Source organism: Schistocerca americana, chromosome 11 (assembly GCF_021461395.2).
Source record: "Schistocerca americana isolate TAMUIC-IGC-003095 chromosome 11, iqSchAmer2.1, whole genome shotgun sequence".
In the NCBI taxonomy this organism is placed as follows: Eukaryota; Metazoa; Arthropoda; class Insecta; order Orthoptera; family Acrididae; genus Schistocerca; species Schistocerca americana.
In genome coordinates this window covers 101,605,518-101,627,110 of record NC_060129.1, presented here as the reverse complement: position 1 = coordinate 101,627,110, position 21,593 = coordinate 101,605,518, and positions in this window count along the sequence as shown.

Here is a 21,593-nt window from a genome sequence, read left to right as displayed (position 1 = left end):
ATGCCCGAGGCAGTATTCGAACCTGCGACCGTAGCGGTCGCTCGGTTCCAGACTGTAGCGTCCAGAACCGCACGGCCACTCCGGCAGCTCGCACCGGCCAGACCGACGTCGTGGGTTGACTCCTGTTGGTCTCGTGTCGGCTTCGAAGCCACCACCCCTCGCTATACGGCGCGGCCCACTGGACTCGCGTGGCGACCTCACATGCGCCGACGCTCAAGACGGGCGAATCATCTTGGAGCTCATAGCGCCCTTTAAATCCACATGAACAGGCAACTTTTCCCCTTTCCCACCAGAGGGAGACACAAAAGCTACGATTGCCACAGGGGCGCCACCGCTAGAAAAGGACGGAGACTGCTTTACACTACTCGCTGCGGCGCGCTCTTCAAACCAGCAATTTTTTTCCACGGCTTGTACATGTTGAGCACTTCACGTCTTACAACATCTTTGTCGAAATTATCTCAATTGGTTACAGCCCTCTCACGAGTGCGATATTTCCCTGGCGATCTGAAAAGTGGGCTTCCACCGGTCTCAGTGGATAATTTTCCTTCATTGGCAATCCGCTGAACGGTTCTCAAGCCAACGCCTGTCGCTTCTGCAGTGCGTTCCTGAGATCTGGCGACGTCTGTGATAGGTCCACCGCTCTCTGCTCCGCGCTTGAAAAAAACATGTATCCTGTGCATATCGTCCCTCACCTGTTTATGGAGAGTTTGTCGTTTACCACCATCATCAGCCATGACAAGTTGCAACAACGCACTCGCCAAGACATTCACAGCAGACCGCTCAGAAAACTGCTGAACACCCATTGGCTGTGAGCGGATGCGTGACGTCAGGTGCGTAGAACGAGCCATAAATAGACCGCAGTCGTTCATGGTTCCAACTATACAGAGTGTTCATTTTTATTGGAGACATTGAAATATCCGAAAATCTACACATCGGATCAAACATGTTGTTGTTGTTGTTGTTGTTGTTGTGGTCTTCAGTCCTGAGACTGGTTTGATGCAGCTCTCCATGCTAATCTATCCTGTGCAAGCTTCTTCATCTCCCAGTACCTACTGCAACCTACATCCTTCTGAAACTGCTTAGTGTATTCATCTCTTGGTCTCCCTCTACGATTTTTACCCTCCACGCTCCTCTCCAATACAAAATTGGTGATCCCTTGATGCTTCAGAACATGTCCTACCAACCGATCCCTTCTTCTGGTCAAGTTGCGCCACAAACTTCTCTTCTCCCCAATCCTATTCAATACTTCCTCATTAGTTATGTGATCTACCCATGTAATCTTCAGCATTCTTCTGTAGCACCACATTTCGAAAGCTTCTATTCTCTTCTTGTCCAAACTATTTACCGTCCATGTTTCACTTCCATACATGGCTACACTCCATACAAATACTTTCAGAAATGAGTTCCTGACACTTAAATCTATACTCGATGTTAATAAATTTCTCTTCTTGAGAAACGCTTTCCTTGCCATTGCCAGTCTACATTTTGTATCCTCTCTACTACTCCCCAAATAGCAAAACTCCTTTACTACTTGAAGTGTCTCATTTACTAATCTAATACCCTTACCATCACCCGACTTAATTCGACTACATTCCATTATCCTCGTTTTGCTTTTGTTGATGTTCATCTTATATCCTCCCTTCATGACACCATCCATTCCGTTCAACTGCTCTTCCAAGTCCTTTGCTGTCTCTGACAGAATTACAATGTCATCGGCGAACCTCAAAGTTTTTATTTCTTCTCCATGGAGTTTAATACCTACTCCGAATTTTTCTTTTGTTTCCTTCACTGCTTGCTCAATATACAGATTGAATAGCATCGGGGAGAGGCTACAACCCTGTCTCACTCCCTTCCCAACCACTGCTTCCCTTTCATGTCCCTCGACTCTTATAACTGCCATCTGGTTTCTGTACAAATTGTAAATAGCCTTTCGCTCCCTGTATTTTACCCCTGCCACCTTTAGAATTTGAAAGAGCGTATTCCAATCAACATTGTCAAAAGCTTTCTCTAAGTCTACAAATGTTAGAAACGTAGGTTTGCCTTTCCTTAATCTTTCCTCTAAGATAAGTCGTAAGGTCAGTATTGCCTCACGTGTTCCAGTATTTCTACGGAATCCAAACTGATCTTCCCCGAGGTCGGCTTCTACTAGTTTTTCCATTCGTCTGTAAAGAATTCGTGTTAGTATTTTGCAGCTGTGGCTTATTAAACTGATTGTTCGATAATTTTCACATCTGTCGACACCTGCTTTCTTTGGGATTGGAATTATTATATTCTTCTTGAAGTATGAGGGTATTTCGCCTGTCTCATACATCTTGCTCACCAGATGGTAGAGTTTTGTCAGGACTGGCTCTCCCAAGGCCGTCAGTAGTTCCAATGGAATGTTGTCGACTCAGGTCTTTCAGTGACTGGTTTGTAAGACTGGTTTGTAAGGTTGAAGAAATTCACAGAGTTGCATCCAGTACGGTAATAGATTTTCCAAGTTCATGTCCAGGTTCAACGCCGTGCATTCGAGACGAAATGTGTCTCAGCACTTTCTGCCTGCAAAACGCTTTGAAGTTCTGAACAATCCCCTGGTCCAGTGGCTGGCTACGTGGACTTGGATTTGGCGGCAAGGAGATTGTATTCATATTTTTTAGTGCAGCATTTCAGTGGGAAGTGGCATTATCCAAAAACTTGCTTACCTTCTTTGTCTGTCCATCCTCCCATCAAATGCCAGCAACCAGTCAGTCAGTTATTGCTCAAATCATCCGAGAGCATGTTCAGTTTACTCAAGTCAGTACCCTTAGCGGTGTCGGCAGTAATTAAAGGCTCGTCACATTCGCCTGTTTCATTAACACGCAGTAGAGCAGTGAGTCGTTCTTTTGAAATTTTACTTCCTGAACAGTTTTCACCTTTAGCAGCCACGTTTTACTCTGTAGAGTTCTGAAGGAAAGACCAATCTTGTCACAGTTGAAAACACCTCTTTCTTCATAACCCTCACAAATTCCTGTTATCCTTTTTTGCCAGTCTGACGCGGTCTTTTCGTCCACTGGACTGGACTCGCCACACACGGTTAGAAAAGAGATGATGTTTCTACTCCTAAATTTGTCAAACCACCCTACAGGTGCCTTAAAATCTTTAAGACCCAACTCCTTGGCGATTCCGAGTGCTTTTTCGCGGATCAGAAGTCCACAAACTGTCGAGGTATTGCTGCGAGCACGTCAGAACCATTCGGCTGCCGACTTTTAAGCCTACTGTGTCGGGGAAACCGCGCTTACTGGTGAGGTCATCGTTGCCAGTCGACGATTTCAGAATGCCACTTTTGTACGTATCTTAAAATGTCACTGCTCGGTGTTTTCCCAGGTCTGGATGGACTTTTAAGTGCGCTTTTGGCCGCTATTGGGTACTATTTTTAAGTCTCTTTTGAATGAAGTGTTACAGGTAGAGTAGTGCAGACCTCGTTCAAAATGCGAAAAATTGTTTTAATCCAGAAAGGCCCTGGACTGGCTTCCCCTGATAGCTTTCGCCCAATTACTTTGTTAAACTTCGATTATAAGACTGAAGTGAGGATGTCGGCTCTGATGGAGATGATCGTTGCCAAACATCAAGCTGCGTATCTGGTCGTACCATTCTTACTCCTATAGCCGAGTGTCGTGACCTGGTTTCGGTTGCTGCTGTAACGTTCGTCCCTCGTGTCCTTGATTTCCTAGGCATTGATAAGGCATTTGGTCGTGTTAATCACGACCTCCTGCTTCGGATTCTGGAGGCAGTTGGTTTTACTGCTGACACACGGCGAGTGCTCTCAACTTTGTTTACAGGTATTTCAGCGTCGGTGGTTGTTAATGGCCAACTGACACCCCCCATAAATATCCGTCGGTGAGTGCCCCAAGGAAGCCCGCTTTCAATGACTTTGTGTTGTCTCTGGAGCCCCTACTTCGGAGCTTAGCATCCCAGTTGAAAGGTTGGACGCTTTCCGGAGGGACTATAGGTGTTGGTGCATACGTAGATGATGTGATGGTTCTACTCCGCAATTCTGCAGAGATACCTCGACGGAAGACTGTAAGGGAAGATTATTGTCTGAGTTCAGGTGCACTACTTAATGAAGGTAAATGCAGGCTTCTTACTTTGCAAGGTTTTGATGACGCAGTTGTTCCATGGGCTACTGCGGTGGATCGGCATACGTCTCTCGTTATCATAATTGATCGTTGTCCACTCAAAGTGGCGACGCTCAACCTGAAGTCTGATACGGAAAAAAATTCAGGGCGCGATAGTAGAGCATGAAAGGCGTTCTCTTACTCTGCTCCAGAAAGTCCGAATACTGGATACATACGTTTTATGCAAAACTTATTACGTGGCACAAATTTATCCGCTTCCCTCGATGATGGCGAATAAACTACAGCTACTGTCTGGTCGTTTCTTATGCAACAGACAATCTTTCGCCTACGGTGTGAAATGGTTACAAAGCCTCGTTCTTTTGGGGGGGTTGGGCCTGGCTGACATACGACGGAAGACGCACATGCTATATGTGCGACGCACTGTTTTAACGATAACTCAAGAAACTCACACATTCACGTCTCGTTTGTAAAAGTTAAACGAATAATTTAATAACAAGGGTTCTGTTCTCAAGCCTGTAATTGATGTAGACGACAGAGAATTGTACTGAATAATTGTTATTCAAGAAAGAACATCTCAGGTAAACGGGAAGTGGTCCAACGATATGCACTTGAAATACAGACAAAAATTACCCTCATCAAATGCAGTATTGTTTTTTTTTTTTTGAGAGCGTTACGATAATGATAGCCACATCCACGAACTAAACTGTAATCAAAGATAAGCGATACAGGATATACTCACCAGCTCAAAACAGTTCAGAGTCCAAGATGATGATCTACAGATTATCAGGCACGATTCAAAGGATAGTAACTCATACTCTGTCTATCCTCAGTTACGTAAAACAAGTGGAAGAAGCAACAGTCCTGCTCTGGAGCACGTTCAGACCTCTCGACACATAAAGTCCGTTGAGAAGTTTAAGTATGGGAGGGGCCATACAGCGCCCAGAATCAAACACCTGCATCTTCGCATACCGCTCGTTACCACATCCACGTCTCTCTCCTTCCAGAACTCGCTCCATTAAGCTCTTCGCTCGAAATGTCCCGATCTCCACTTGACTCCCGCAGTGCTCCGCAACTGTCCCCTCTTCGATTGGCCGAAAGATGTACAAAAATACATCATTATTTGACTCAAATTCGCCACTTCCCCGACTAAAGTAATACACTGTAGCGCCAAAGAAATTGGTATAGGCACGTGTATTCAAATATAGAGATATGTAAACGGGTACAATACGGCGCTTCGGTCGGCAACGCCCGTATAAGAAAACAAGTATCTGGCGGAGTTGTTACATCGGTTACTGCCGCTACAACGGCAGGTTATCAAGATTTAAGTGAGTTAGGACGTGGTGTTATAGATGGCGCACGAGCGATGGGACACAGCATATCCGATGTAGCGATGAAGTGGGGCTTTTCCCGTACGACCATTTCACGAGTTTACCGTGATAATCAGGAATCCAGTAAAGCATCAAATCTCCGACATGGACGAGTCCGGAAAAAAGATTTTGCAAGAACGGGACCAACGACGACTGAAAAGAATCGTTCAACGAGATAGAATTGCAAGGCTTCCGCAAATTGCTGCAGATTTCAATGCTGGGCCAGCAACAACTGTCAACGTGCGAACCATTGAACGAAACATCATCGATGTGAGCTTTCAGAATCGAAAGCCCACTCGAGTACCCCTGATGACTGCACGACACAATGATTTACGCCTCGCCTGGGCCCGTCAACACCGACTTGGTCAATTCCAGCAGCACAATGCGGCACCCCACACGTCCGGAATTGCTACAGAGTGGCTCCAGGAGCACTCTTCTGAGTTTAAACACTTCCGCTGGCCACCAAATTCACCAGACACGAACATTACTGAGCATATGCTGGATGCCTTGCAACGTGCTGTTCAGAAGAGATCTCAATCCCTCGTACTGTTAAGGATTTATGGACAGCCCTGCAAGATTCAGCCAGCCGGAGTGGCCGAGCGGTTCTAGACGCTACAGTCTGGAATCGCGCGACCGCTACGGTCGCAGGTTCGAATCCTGCCTCGGGCATGAATGTGTGTGGTGTGTGGTGTTCTTAGGTTAGTCAGGTTTAGGTAGTTCTAAGTTCTAGGTGACTGATGACGTCAGAAGTTGTCCCATAGTCCTGAGAGCAATTTGAACCATTTTTTGCCAGATTCATGATGTAAGTAGGCTGTTTATGTTTTCTTTATGTAAGTAGGCTGTTTATGTTTTCTCTATGTAAGTAGGCTGTTCATGTTTTCTCTATGTAAGTAGGCTGTTTATGTTTTCTCTATGTAAGTAGGCTGTTTATGTTTTCTCTATGTAAGTAGGCTGTTTAGGTTTTTTTTATGGTAACGCCACCTCTGTATGAAAATCACTGGCTGTGCTGTGTGCAGTCTGTGGCGGCTTTGCATTGTTGTAATACTCGCCATTGTAGTGTTAGGCAGCTGGCTGTGAATAGCGCGTAGCGTTGCGCAGTTGGAGGTGAGCCGCCAGCAGTGGTGGATGTGGGGAGAGAGATGGCGAAGTTTTGAAATTTGTCATGAACTGCTATATTTATATATGATGATATCAAGGTAAATACATTGTTTGTTCTCTGTTAATATCTTTCATTTGCTAACCACCCCTATCAGTAGTTAGTGCCTTTAGTAGTTTGAATCTTTTATTTAGCTGGCAGTAGTGGCGCTTGCTGTATTGCAGTAGCTTGAGCAGCGAAGATTTTTGTGAGGTAAGTGATTTGTGAAAGGTATAGTTTAATGTTAGTCAGGGCCATTCTTTTGTAGGGAATTTTGAAAGTCAGATTGCGTTGCGCTAACAAAAATATTGTGTGTCAGGTTAAGCACAGTACTATATAAATTGTTCAAAGGGGATGTTTCATATGTCGACCCTTAGCCGAGGATACCTCACTGGAATCTTCTGATTTTTTCTTGTAGTTTGTGTATTTAGTGTAGCTTTTGTTTATTGCTAGCGCGTAATTGTAGAGAGAATCTCCTTTGTAGTTGTAGTTTTTCATTGTTGTAGAGTAAAACAGTTGTGGCATGCATGTAGATTTGCACCAAGTATTTCGCAGCTGCAATTAACTAGACATTATTTCCATTGCTACGTTATTTTATTTTGCTCTTCAAATTGTGTTTTTCTGTGTTGTCGTGTGAAATACTGTGACAATAATGGCGTGTGAAAAACGTAATACTAGGCTCCAAAGTAAACTGAGAAATGACAGTGAAGACGAAGGCAGTGTCTTAGCGCCGCAGAGTAATGAATTAACTGATGTTCAAAGTAGTAATTTGGTAATCGTGCATAGGGAAATGGAGCGGGCGGCAAACAATGGCACGGACAGTGAAACAATTAGTGAAGAGGGAAGCATTATCGATCGATCGGTCGGCAACAGCTCGCCTCAGGAATCCGAAATGACAGGACACAATTTCGCAAATACTGTAGATTCAGGTTTTGGGTTATCACCGTTTTCTCAAATAAGTCAAGACGCATTTTCTGCTTGTCAAAATGTGAATGTTGCCGGTGCAAATGCACTGCCGAAAAGCGTAGAGAAACAGATTCCAGACACTAATACATTATTATTGCAATTAATGCAACAAATGGAACAAAATCAGAGACAAATGGGACAAAATCTTAAAAAGTTAGACACAGTGGAACAAAATCTCAAAAAGTTAGACACAATGGAACAAAATCAGAGACAAACACAGCAAAAGCTTCAAAAGTTAGACACAATGGAACAAAATCTTAAAAAGTTAGACTCATTGGAGCAAACTCTTGAACGAACACGTGAGGATTTAACTGCTGAGTTACATCACATTGAATCGAAATGTCAAAAAGTCTGTAATGACGTAAAAACACAAATTTGTGAGCATTTCCAACCTATTTTTTCGCGTCATGAAAATGCACTACAGAATCACGAAGCAGCTATAAAAGAACTGCAAACTATTGTTCATGAAAATCATGAGACCTTGCAAGCAAAATTTGACTCAGTTGCATCTACCGATACGGTTATGCAACTTGCAAAAACTCAGGAAAACTTAAAGGTCACAGTAGACACGATTGCAACACAAATGGACACTCTGAAACTTGGTTCAGAAAAACATAGAGAGGAAATGATTTCACTATCGGATAAAGTAGCCGAACTTTCAGATCAGTTCACTAACTTATCTACAAAGGTAGATGATGATCTGAATGACACAACACCTGTAGCTTTCATGGACACTGAAGAGTGTGAACAAATTAGAAAATTCAAACAAAATCAAAATCAAATCAATACACAGTACAAAAGAGAAATCCGGGAAGTGCAAGGTCAGTTGGCACAAGTAGTACAAGAATTACGTATTTCTGAGGACACTCGCGCCCCAATACGGGAAGAGGGACATACAAATACGGAACAGACACAAAATAATAACACAGGGCATTTCGGAAGTTATGAAAGAAATTGGCAATGTGCACCGAATTTTGAGATGGAACGGCCGACACGACCTAACAATGACCGATATGCGACTCGCCGACATGATGATTTTGACTATAAGCTGTTCATTACTACACGTAAATTCAAAACATTTAAGAATTCTGGCAACGACATTCATCCACAAGCATGGCTCCATCAATTCTCTCATTGTTTTCCTCCCAACTGGTCGTTAGAACACAGATTAGAATTTATGTGTGGCTACTTAGAGAATGAACCAGCTGTAAGAATGCGATCCGTCATTCACGATTGCCACAGTGAGGGTGAATTTTACCATGCCTTCCTCTCAGCATATTGGTCTCAAGCTACACAAGACCGTGTAAAACATAACATCATAATGATGAAACACTTCGAACAATCTGAATTTTCCAGTCTTGTGAAATATTTTGAAGACATGTTGCACAAGAATCAATACCTGTCAAACCCATACAGCCCCTCAGAACTCATCCGCATTTGCTTAATCAAACTGCCTGAACATTTACGACATATTATTTTGGCAGGACGTTGCAAAGACGACATTGAAGCATTTCAAGGACTCTTACAAGAACTGGAAATTGACACTGATAATCGCGGAACGCAGGAGCACAACAATTACAGATCACATCCGTCGCAATTCCGCGATGAAAGAAATAATAAGTGGACACGACAAGGCTATTCTTACAACGCAAATCGTGACTAAAATAGACACCACCCGTACGACAACCACTGGCAGAGTAATAATAGTTACAGAGAAAGATCGCATTTCCGTAGTAATGACTGTGACAGAGACAACCATAGAAACAGACAATATGGGAACAAAAATAATTATTATCAAGGGAGACAGAATAACTTAAGACGCAACGGTCCACCACGCAGCTACGATTCCGGGAGAAATTCTCCACCACATGACCGACAAACAAGAAACTATGTAAACTACCGACAAAACGACAGACGTGAATTTCATCAGAACTGGCGGCATTCTAACAGAGCTGGGCCCTCTCGGCAAGGCGAATTTGTAGAAGTTAGGTCTCCTAATCCCAATAACGACGCGCGCCAACAAAGGAACAGACAATGACCCGCACTGCAGGCAGCCACCTGCGCCGGCTGGCTCAGAGAAAAATAACATAGACGCTAACCTTGTGAAAAATTCCAGTATTCTTTACCGACGTATACCACATGATAATTGCGTTGAAGTTGAAACTCTGCGTACTAGGAAGAGTAAAGGTTTACACCACATTTCACATGTAAAACCGTTTATTGAAAGATAATCTGCTTTTTAACTTTGTCTTTGCCATAAAACTTTTCACTTCACATTTCTAGTATGCTTTGTTAGACTTAAGAAACTGTTAACATGCAACAATGTTTGAAGTTAAATATCCAGTCTAGAACCTAGAGAACATTTTTAAACAGAAATTACGAATGCATTGTTATAGTGAACAGACGTCACAGTGTTATTGTGTGTGTACATTCTTGCTTGTTAGTTGCACGATTATGGAATGACTATAAGGCTTACATACTTAGAACATTTACCAGTACTGCTAATGAGATTTTAATGCAACATTTTGGTTTACTTGAAAATACATTCTGGGTTTAAAGTACTTTCTGTGAGATACCAGACGACAGAGTGGTTAGTTTATGTAACAGCTACACGATTTTATCACGACGCTACTAATGAGTGACAATTTACAATGTTGCTTTTGCGGTGTATCTGTTTTATATCTGCACAGTTTTCTGAATTCTTCTGGAAATCAAAACATGTTTTAGTAGTAACTTTTGTGGTATAGCTACAATGAGACTGCCTTTTCCGTAGCACAACAATACGTTACAGCACAGTACTTTCTTCATCATGGCAATAAGCGCAATAACTACGATATCTATACATAAAGCATTTCACTTTTGTTTATCATGAGGTAAGTACATTGGGTTCTGCAGAACTTAGCTTTCAGAGGACAATAACTACGACACTTCCACAGAGATTATCTTACAGCAAGACGCGCATTTAGCGCTACAGGACACGCATTTGAGTGATTAATCTTATACTTAAAACACTTATTTTCAAAGATTTTTTAATTACAAAGAAAGTTTTCCGTGATACATTTCATTCCATTGCTGTAATTTGTAACACCTGAGGGTATAATTACGTTTATCCTCAGGGGGGTACACGCTTACTTTGTGTACCATGTGTGTGGCAACCACAAGGAACCCTAGCTAATATGGTATTTGCTTATACAACTTTACACGTCGGTACCATATTTCTCTAACACAGAATTACACATCTATCTGATTATTTGACAGAGAAACAAACATTCTTTTTACTACGTCAGTGACAGATGTTTACGCAATTACAGTTGGATAACTTCACACTTATGAAACTGTATTTTGTCTGTACTTTGTAAACTGTTCATATTTTTTTTTTTGGAACCATTGTGATACTATGAGAGCTTTGAATGATGTATTTGGTATGGATTCATGATTTTTAAAGTACGTTTGAGGCAGATGACACTTTTGACATGAGCAGAGAATTTTTTTAATTATTGGAGGAAGTTACGACGATTTTGAGATTTGACTGAAGTGTTATGATGTTATTATTACGACGACGATGTGTATTATGTTGTTGAGGAATGTTTATTATGCTACGTATTTCTCATGATGAAATATTGAAGAAGTGTCGACGAATATGTTTATGTATAATGAGGTAAGGAATAATGAGTAGTGTTTAGGGACTCTTGACTTGTGAAAAAGGATGTTGGAAACCAAGAATCGTACTTTAAGAGTTATGACATGTGTGAATCATGTGTGAATGTATCACAATGCCACTGAACATTTTTTGGACACTGTTATATTCATAGGATTTTGTTTCTACAGATTTGCAACGCTAATTCTTGACCTGTGAAGTATTTTTATGTGAGACTGTCACTTTAGCGAAAATTGCTGTCGTAAATATTTCCGTACGAAAGTTAAGTGACCACCTGCACGTAATGCGTCGCGGGCACCCAGCTGTGTCAGACGCCTGGAGAAAAAGTCATTAGCGCGTGCCTTTCAGAGCACAGGAAGAAAAAAAAAAAGAAAGGGAAGGCCATTATCCTGGCCATTGTCATTCCTTTAGAGAAAGCATCGCAAAAACGACACGGTCGAACTTGAAAACATATGATTACACTAGCTCTTAATTTACGATATTTACTGAAATGCCTAATAAAATGACAAGAAATATTTTTACATCTGCACACCTGATTATGACAAGCGTCTTTCTATGAGAGTTGAGAGAATTTCTACTAACTTACGAAATGTCACATGACTACTGAATGATATTTTTATGCTTTGCTTTTCATAGTTGCTTATTTCATTTGACATCTGTTTTCCAGCTGTGTTGCAGCATTGCTTTTATAAAATAAAATGCATTTGCTAATGTGAACACTTTCTGTCAACAGATCTATTAAATAATTATTTTATGATCCACATTCTTTAAAAAAAGGAGCACTTGGAAAGGAAAGAACAATAAGAAGGAACTGGTAACTGCATTCATAATTTTCTTTTCAAGTAATTGGTAACTTTTTGGTAGAATAACTTCTTGTGGTGCACCACTTTAATTACTTAGACATTAAGATGTGATTATACATTTGCCTTATCTGCATTGTTATCTTTAGTGTACTATTTTTTCTACTGGAGCTATGTCATGTTTCGATATAAGCTGCTGTTTGCCAGGCGTAGTGCTACTGAACTTTAATTTGTGTTACTCTGCTAAGCCAGATTTATTTTTTTTTTTTTTGCTGCACAGTGCCCTATATGAGTTGTAATATTGCAATTGCTTTGGCATTTGTATTTTTGTCATTGATGTTTGTGTCAATTGTTTTGTGCTGCTGCATTGCCTCGTCCCTTAGTTTAGCATCTGAGCTCAGTAGATTTAAGTTAGCTTAAGAGGGGGTAGACTATATGAGAAACTGACTATGGAGAATAGGTAAAGAATGCATTGCGAAGTTATATAAAAAGGATTTGGGCCCAAATGAGTATTGTACAATCAGAAATAATTATTTTGAAAGAAATATGAACAGAATACAGAAAGCATGCTTGGATAAGATTGTTTTGGTGGAAGCAAAGGTTGAAATAAGACGAAAGATCTATAGAATGAAGTTTTGGGATGGACTGCAGTACCAAATGTTACACTGAAAACGAACCCTGTCCTTTCCTTTTGTGTTATCCCACTATGTGTTTGTGTACCCTTGAGTATTTGTTTTCTTCCTGTCTCTGTGTAGTTTCATAGAATTTTTTCTTCTTTTAATATTAAGCTACATTCACTATGATGAGGAATACTGTTATCCTCGAATATAATTGGCATTAATAATATGTTATTTACTTTGTAAAGATGTTTAGACATTATTTACTCTGTTTTGTGTTAATGCTAATGTGTGAAGTTGATGTTTCAAAAGTTATTGTGATCTTTTATGTATGTACTCATGTCATAATTCCTGTAACACTGACGTATATGTCTATTTCTATTCTTTTGTAACGCCTGTTTTACTACAAATGTTATCTGTATTGTTATGTTCTTTAATGATGTATTTTGTACCTTTGTCATTGTATTCTTCTGTTATAAAATTGTAATTGTCACCAGTTCATGATATTATTAACTTGTAAGTTCCATTTCACTGCACACGTTTCTGTTGGTCATAGTATATGGACAATATGTGAGAAGTAGGGACTGATAGTGTTTGCACGTGTGTTGGTAATTCAGCAAGGGACTGGATAACAGCATTGCTGGTTCTAAGGACAATTAAAAGAAAAACTTTCTGAGTGCACAAGTGGTGGTTTATGGACTTGCTATATTCTCTGCAAGAATCTTCGATGGTGATTGTGCACCTGCACAGTCGCAACGGATGGCTGCTGGCCGTCTCTACCAGGACTACAGTGGGTCTGCACCTCTGGTGGCCCACCAATACCATTATCTCTACAAGGACTACAGTGGGTCTGCATCTATGATGACCTACCAACGCCATTATTTCTACAAGGACTGCAGTGGGTCTGCACCTCTGGTGGCCCACCAATACCACAATCTCTACCAGGACTCCAGTGGGTCTGCTCTGTGATGACCTACCTACCAATATTCTTCCAAACTTCGAATGACTCTGCTGTGGGTTTGCTCTGTTGTGGCCCATTACCTGTCTGCATGTCGAGAGTCAGCACTGTCTTTCCGTTGGAAGGTCAACACTACTTCTTCAAGACTGCATGGAAATCCACTACTTCTATGTGCATTTTCTTTTACTGCTTGGACTTTGAGAAAAACTCTGCAATTTTACTGTGATGAACAATGTGGACTGTCTTTATGGACTGTGAGAAATTTTGATCTTTTGACCAACATAATATTAATAAGTGTGTGCATTTTATATCTTTGTTACTGTAATTGTGAAAAATTTTTGTCAAATCTGTATTGGCCAGTGCCCAACACCATTTGTAAAAATTTTTGTGGGGAGCATGGGGGCTATGTAAGTAGGCTGTTTATGTTTTCTTTATGTAAGTAGGCTGTTTATGTTTTCTCTATGTAAGTAGGCTGTTCATGTTTTCTCTATGTAAGTAGGCTGTTTATGTTTTCTCTATGTAAGTAGGCTGTTTATGTTTTCTCTATGTAAGTAGGCTGTTTAGGTTTTTTTTTATGGTAACGCCACCTCTGTATGAAAATCACTGGCTGTGCTGTGTGCAGTCTGTGGCGGCTTTGCATTGTTGTAATACTCGCCATTGTAGTGTTAGGCAGCTGGCTGTGAATAGCGCGTAGCGTTGCGCAGTTGGAGGTGAGCCGCCAGCAGTGGTGGATGTGGGGAGAGAGATGGCGAAGTTTTGAAATTTGTCATGAACTGCTATATTTATATATGATGATATCAAGGTAAATACATTGTTTGTTCTCTGTTAATATCTTTCATTTGCTAACCACCCCTATCAGTAGTTAGTGCCTTTAGTAGTTTGAATCTTTTATTTAGCTGGCAGTAGTGGCGCTTGCTGTATTGCAGTAGCTTGAGCAGCGAAGATTTTTGTGAGGTAAGTGATTTGTGAAAGGTATAGTTTAATGTTAGTCAGGGCCATTCTTTTGTAGGGAATTTTGAAAGTCAGATTGCGTTGCGCTAACAAAAATATTGTGTGTCAGGTTAAGCACAGTACTATATAAATTGTTCAAAGGGGATGTTTCAATGATTTCAGTTCCCTCAAGCACTACTTGAGACATTAGTCAAGTCAATGCTGCGGTTCTTCTGCGTGTTACCAGTTTGGATTTTCAGTGTATCTTACAACAATATTCGATATAGAAATGTAATAAACATTCGGTCACACTCAGACCATTCACAATGCCCGGGATTAGCCGAGCGGTCTAAGGCGCTGCAGTCATGGACTGTGCGGCTGGTCCCGGCGGAGGTTCGAGTCCTCCCTCTGGCATGGCTGTGTGTGTGTTTGTCCTTAGGATAATTTAGTTTAAGTAGTTGTAAGCTTAGGGACTGATGACCTTAGCAGTTAAGTCCCATAAGATTTCACACACATTTGGACCATTCACAATAAACAAAGGTTTGTAGAGACATAAGTAAGCCAGTGTTGTTGCGCAAGTACTTCCCCGATAAATGACAACAGATTGTCGTTGGATATTTTTGAAACAATTATTGAGACCTCTTTGTGAGAAGCGTCTTTTGGCAGTATTTTACGAAGTTGGTGCCAGCTAACACATCTGTCTGATTACTTCCTACATTACCACTGTGTTATATTTGTTATTGTAGCTCCGTTACGGAATACGAGGCAAGAATCGGTGACGTACCTCGGATTACCTGCAGGTGTGGGGAATTTCATCTGTGAGGGGACGGATGTTTTTTTTTCCTCAGTCTGCGTTTCGGTCGCTTTTAAGCGGCGGCTGCACTCGGCCGAGACAGGGCAAGTCAGGGACCTTCCCGGAAGGAGGCGAGGGCAGTGAGTGAGAGCGGCAGAGGGCCCCACGGTCGCACACGGTCCGCCTCTTAAGTTTCCCCCGCTCCGCGACGGCCAGGCCGCTTCACAGGCCTCTCCCCGCGTTGCTGGCGGCCTCTGTGTGTGTCGGCGGGGCAGACCGCCGGGCTGCGCTGCTGGCTGTGCCAGAGTTGGCAGAAACCGCCCGCCGGAGGCGCACCCGCACACCCACTCGTCCAGGGCGACACCGGCTGGCGGCCTGCCACGCCTGCCCACGTCCGGTGCCGCCTCTCGGTTTTGAGGGAACAGTGCCGGTTTTCAGAATGAGATTTTCACTCTGCAGCGGAGTGTGCGCTGATATGAAACTTCCTGGCAGATTAAAACTGTGTGCCGGACCGAGACTCGAACTCGGGACCTTTGCCTTTTGTGGGCAAGTGCTCTGCCAACTGAGCTACCCAAGCACGACTCACGTCCCGTCCTCACAGCTTTACTTGTGCAAGTACCTCGTCTCCTACCTTCCAAACTTTACACAAGCTCTCCTGCGAACCTTGCAGAACTAGCACTCCTGAAAGTAAGGATATTGTGGAGACGTGGCTTAGCCACAGCCTGGAGGACGTTTCCAGAATGAGATTTTCACTCTGCAGCGGAGTGTGCGCTTCTGTAAAGTTTGGAAGATAGGAGACGCGATACTGGCAGAAGTAAAGCTGTGAGAACGGGGCGTGTCGTGCTTCGGGAGCTCAGTTAGTAGAGCACTTGCCCGCAAAAGGCAAAGGTCCCGAGTTCGAGTCTCCGTCCGGTAGACAGTTTTAATCTGCTACAAAGTTTCGTGCCGGTTTTGTTGCTACGGCAGGACTGGCCATTTGCGAGTCAAACCTGGCGTTCTAGTATCCTGTGTCAAGATCCTAGTTTTAATTTTGTCCTGACACCAAAACTGAAGTGTCAAAGAAAGTTGTATTCCTACGTAACATCGTATAGGGTGGCTCAGAGCACGCAGAAGTGCCGCAACACGACGTGCCGTGGACTAACGTCCTAAGTAGTGCTGGAGGGAATTGACACCGTTAATCCTGCAGGGCTGTCCGTAAATCCGTAAGAGTACGAGGAGGTGGCGACCCCCTGTGAACAGCACGTCGCAAGGCATCCCTGATAGGTTCAATAATGATCATGTCTGGGGAGTGGAAGTGGAAGTGCTTAAACTCAGAAGAGTCGCTCTGTAGCAATTCTGGGCGTGTGGGGTGCCGCATTGTCCTTATGGAATTGGCCAAGTCCGTCGGAATGCACCATGGACACGAGTGGGTGCAGGTGATCAGACAGGGTGCTTACAGACGTGTCAGGGTCGTATGTGGACGTATCAGGGGTCCCATATTACTCCATCAGGACCCCCCCCCCCCACGGTATTACAGAACCTCCATCAGCTTGCACAGGCTCCTGCCGACATGTACAAACGTCTCTTCCAGCCTTCAACAGTCAAATGTCGGTGTTGACGGGCCCAGGTGAGGCATAAAGTTTTGTGTCGTGCAGTCATCAAGGGTACACGCGTGGTTCTTCGGCCCCAAAAGCGCATATCCATGGTGTTCCGTTGAATGGTTCACACACTGACACTTGTTGATTACCTAGTTTTGAAATCTGCAGCAATTTCCCGGGCGGTTGCACTTCTGTCACGATGAACGATTCTGTTCAATCGTCGTCGGTCCTGTTCTTGCAGAATCTTTTGCCGGATGCAGTGATGTCGGAGATTTAATGTTTTACTGCATTCCTGATATTCACGGTACACTCGCGAAAGGGTCGTAGGGAAAAAACTGCACTTCATCGCTATCTCGGAGATGCTGTGTCTCATCGATCGTGCGCCGACTACGACACCACGTCCTAACTCACTTAAATCTTGATAACCTGCCATTGTGGCAGCAGTAACAGATCTAACAACTGCACCAGGTATTTGTTGTCTTATATAGGCGTTACCGACAGCTGCGCCGTATTCTGCCTGTTTGCATATCGCTGTATTTGAATACGCATCCGTGTACCAGTTTCTTTTGCGCTTCAGTGTATTTTGGAGGGATTGTCTCACAATATCTGTAGCAATTGTATTTATGAGAAATTCGTCACCTCATCAGTGCGATGTACGACGGCCAGAGAAACTGTCGTTCGGCACTCCTTGTGCCTCCGTATCAGCGTGCATCCTCTCCAGGGTGGTGGATGTCACAATTGTTCCCTTTTTAATAATGACGGATATAAGTAAATCAGCGCCAAATAAGACGCACCACATGCTAACTTCCGACTTCTAAACAACATATTCCGTGACAGGCGGATATATACAGGTGGACCGGTTCCTTGGCCTACACGATCTCCAGACGTACCCGCACAAGTCTTTCAGCTGTGGGGGCATTGGAAAGCTCTTCTGTACGGCACCCCGGTACGAGACGTACAGAGTCTCCGTGAACGTACTGTGCACAGCTGTGAAACAATTTGCAGTTGTCTGGGGCAACGTCAGCGGTGCAGGGATTGCGCGCGACAGCGGGTTGATGCATGTATTCCTGTTCACGTTGGGCATTTTGAACACTTAATTTAGGAGAGTGCTTCATACTGTGGCAGTGTGTTCTTTTTGCGAGTGTTTCGAATAATTAATGTGTTGAAAAGCTCTATAAACTGAGCTCTGACTTGAAGCGTTTCCAGGCCAACGTGTAAGGAAAGCTTCCTGAAAGTTTGGCCACGCGATTCTGTGACGCCCTGCAGAGTTGGGCGTCGTCGCCACCTGCCGGAACGAGGCGACAGCTGTGGCCGCCAGAGCGCCGCTGCTCCCCCGAGCTGCGCCACTGAGGGCCGCCGCTGGCGCCGCCCCCAACCCTAGTCTGCTGTCACTGGAGACGCAGCACAACTCGAGGAATATCGGAGATATACAAGCAATACACGCTGACATGAAATACACGATGGGTATAATTTTTATTAAACACTAAAGAAAGTTGAGAAGTGGGAGGAAGTGGCCAAGGAAACGGACACACGAAATGGTAAGTTGCATTGTAATTCGTTGTTAACATTCTACACTGACATTGTTAAAACTCTGTAGTAAATGCCTAGGTTCCTTACAATATCATTCCTTACTAGCGTGTAGCCCTCCATATCTACCAGTGAAAACGGAATAGATGGATTTAACCACGTCTTTGATATCAATATAGAATCGAAACTATCGTCCGAGTACATTTCTATATATACAAATTTTATAATGGGGGAACATAGGTACGAAAAGTCGTCAAAAATTACATGTATATAGGTTATATATAATATATTAAAGAAATAGGTACCTAAAAAGCATCCTGTATTAGAATGTAACGTTGTGTCAAATTTCAAAGCAATGGGTCGGAGGTTAGTGCCTATGCACAAACCGACAAAACGTTTTTATATATAGAGATACATGTTCATCATAATAGCTTACCTTAAAAACCCATCTAGTTTCTCCTTGGTTCCAATGGGCCTTGTAGCGTTGCATCCCTGTCTGTCAATTTCATTCTTGATGAGACCATGCACTTCTTGGAATTGATCACGGTTTAATCTAAAATAGTTCGTGAATTTTTCATCATCAAATTCCTAAGTTAAAGTGAATTCCCCATGACCTAGTCTTCTTTTCATGTACGCACTTTTTTCTGCGTTTTGTTTCATCAATACGATGTAACACACCGTTTCTAACTCAAACTCAGAATCGGAATCCGATTCTGAACTTGTATCTAGTAACACAGCAGAAGTAGTCGCCATCTCTGCCAGAGCCAAAGTCCCTCAGCCAACTGCGTATTGAAACTGCGATCCAGCTTGCGATGACTGTCGCCGTGACTCACGCTGCCGTGAGGAATTCGGCGTGAGCCCCCCTGCGCCACCCCACGGGCCTGCGCCTCTCCTCAGCGCCAGCCGCTGCTCAGATTATTGCCGCAGCTGCAGTGCGAGTCAGCACAGCCGCACGCCGAACGGTCAGTCTAATACGGCCGCCCGGAGCGCCGCCTTTCCTTCAACCGTGGCCACCGCTGCCAGCCGTCAGTCACGCACAGTGGCTACATCCCCGCCACGCTTTTCTGCAGCATCGCAGCTTCTCGCCGTCCTCTTACGAGACCTCGTACAAACTCACTCATGTGTTATCACCTTAAAAGTATTCTTGTCTGACATCGACCCACCACCTCTTGTATGGACGACACTAAACAAAACCTGAGTCACATCCTCATTATGGCGCTACTTATGCGACTGGCGTGAAATTTGAACACACGTCATCTTTCAAATGTATATACACTCGCACTAACTTTGGTTTTATGTTGCACAACTCCTTCTCGGCGTTGGGACTTTTTCCTTCTGTGTACAATAATTTCGCAGCAAGAAAGCAGTTTGCAGCACACATGCGTGACTCGCCGTCGCCAAGATCGCGCTCTGAACTCCACACTTTTTCTGCAGGAGAAGACCTTCCAGCACTTTTATTACGACGTACAGTTTCATTCGTCCCAGTACAAGTTCCAATCGATGCATTACTGGACATTGCTTTATTAAGAAAAATGTTTAATTCCGCGCCGTCTGTTATTTCAGAAAACTATAAGTAGCTGTCACGATACACCTTGCCTAACGTTCTATTAGAATTAAAATAAAGTGGACTGTAGAGAAACGAAAGTTGTCGTAATCCACGTCTCCGATATCCTACTCATCCACACCCATCAGGCGAATGACGAGTGAGTGTGCCAGCGTTAAATACGAGTATATCGAGAAAGAACACCAGCGCCGTGACTCTTTCGTGGGGAACGAGACTGAATCAGTAGTGATAGATACTGATTTGGAAAGTAGTGAAGAAGACTCAGGAATCAAAGAACACCACAGCTAGGGAATTGGACGGCAGCTCGACGGAAACCTGCACGGCAACAGAAAAAGCTGATACGGCTGATGAACTTCCGACTTTGACTTGAGCAGCTACACAGTAACGAATTACTGTAATACGTACGTACGTCTCATTTAATTTTATTTCTTAGATTGCTATAATTTACTTTGGCTTCACTTTACAACAAGAGGCTGAGTATTACACATTGAGGAAATGTGTGGTGCCAGTACGGCTGCCGTGTGGAGTGCTGTGTGCCCGCTCGTTCCCTGGCGTGCCCACACATTTTAGTAAACAGACAGACATCGGCGCACTCGCAGTGTGTTGTGCAGCAGGTAGCTCACTGTAGCGCACTCGCCTGTAACACTGTCAGTGGCGGTTTGCGAGCCTTTCGTTCAGCACATATTTGAATCACCCTATCAAAGTCTAGCGGCCTTGCCAAAGTATGTTCAGTTGGCGCGGTCCCCAGATCTGAGAGACGTTGCTGGTGTGTGGTGGGTCTGACACAGTCTTTAACACGAGCCAGAGTGCTCACAGACCTTAATGCTTCAGCTAAAGCCATGGAAGTGGGTACGAGATGCGCACAGCTACACATACACTCGGAAATGAACTTGGAATTTTAAGCTCGTGCAACTTATTCGAGAGGTCTAATTGTTTCAAAGGAAGTATAAGCAGTTGGCACTCTGATAGTTTTCAAATATTTAACTTCTTCCTTTACATCTGTCCTGATATCGTTATGGTATTCATTGATAAATAACTTGCACGCCTCGGTGAACTGATCGTCACTCACCTTTGTGTATTTCTATAAAAACCCAAATGCTTCATCTGTAATCTTCACTGTTTCACATTGGGTTTTCAAGTTATATACTAGACTGTCAATTATGGTATAAAAACCTTTTATCGTGAATAAATCTTCTGAATTTACATCTGTCACTTCGTACCTGGCTTCATCACGAGATGAGTTTCTGTTCTTAGTGTGTACCTCCGAAAATTTAGGACCGGTATTAATTGCGCTGGCAACAACTTTAGATTCGGGGAGAATGGTGTCCCAATTAAAAGTTACGTAATAAGCAGTCAAGGCGTCGTGTCTCAATGCCCGTGGTAGTATTTCGAGCTCGTAGTAATTTGAGTCTGCAGTCAGCTTGTGCCATCAACTTTACCCAACTCGATGTCACGATTAATCACTTGAAAGATCTTCCGGAACCTAAAGAACCCTCTGCCACTGAGTGTGTTTCAGCTGACAGATTCAACTCGACTTTCCGGGGTTTCAGCAGCAACGGCAGCCTCACCCACGTCAGTTGCAGCCGGCGCCACAGCTTCAAGCCGAG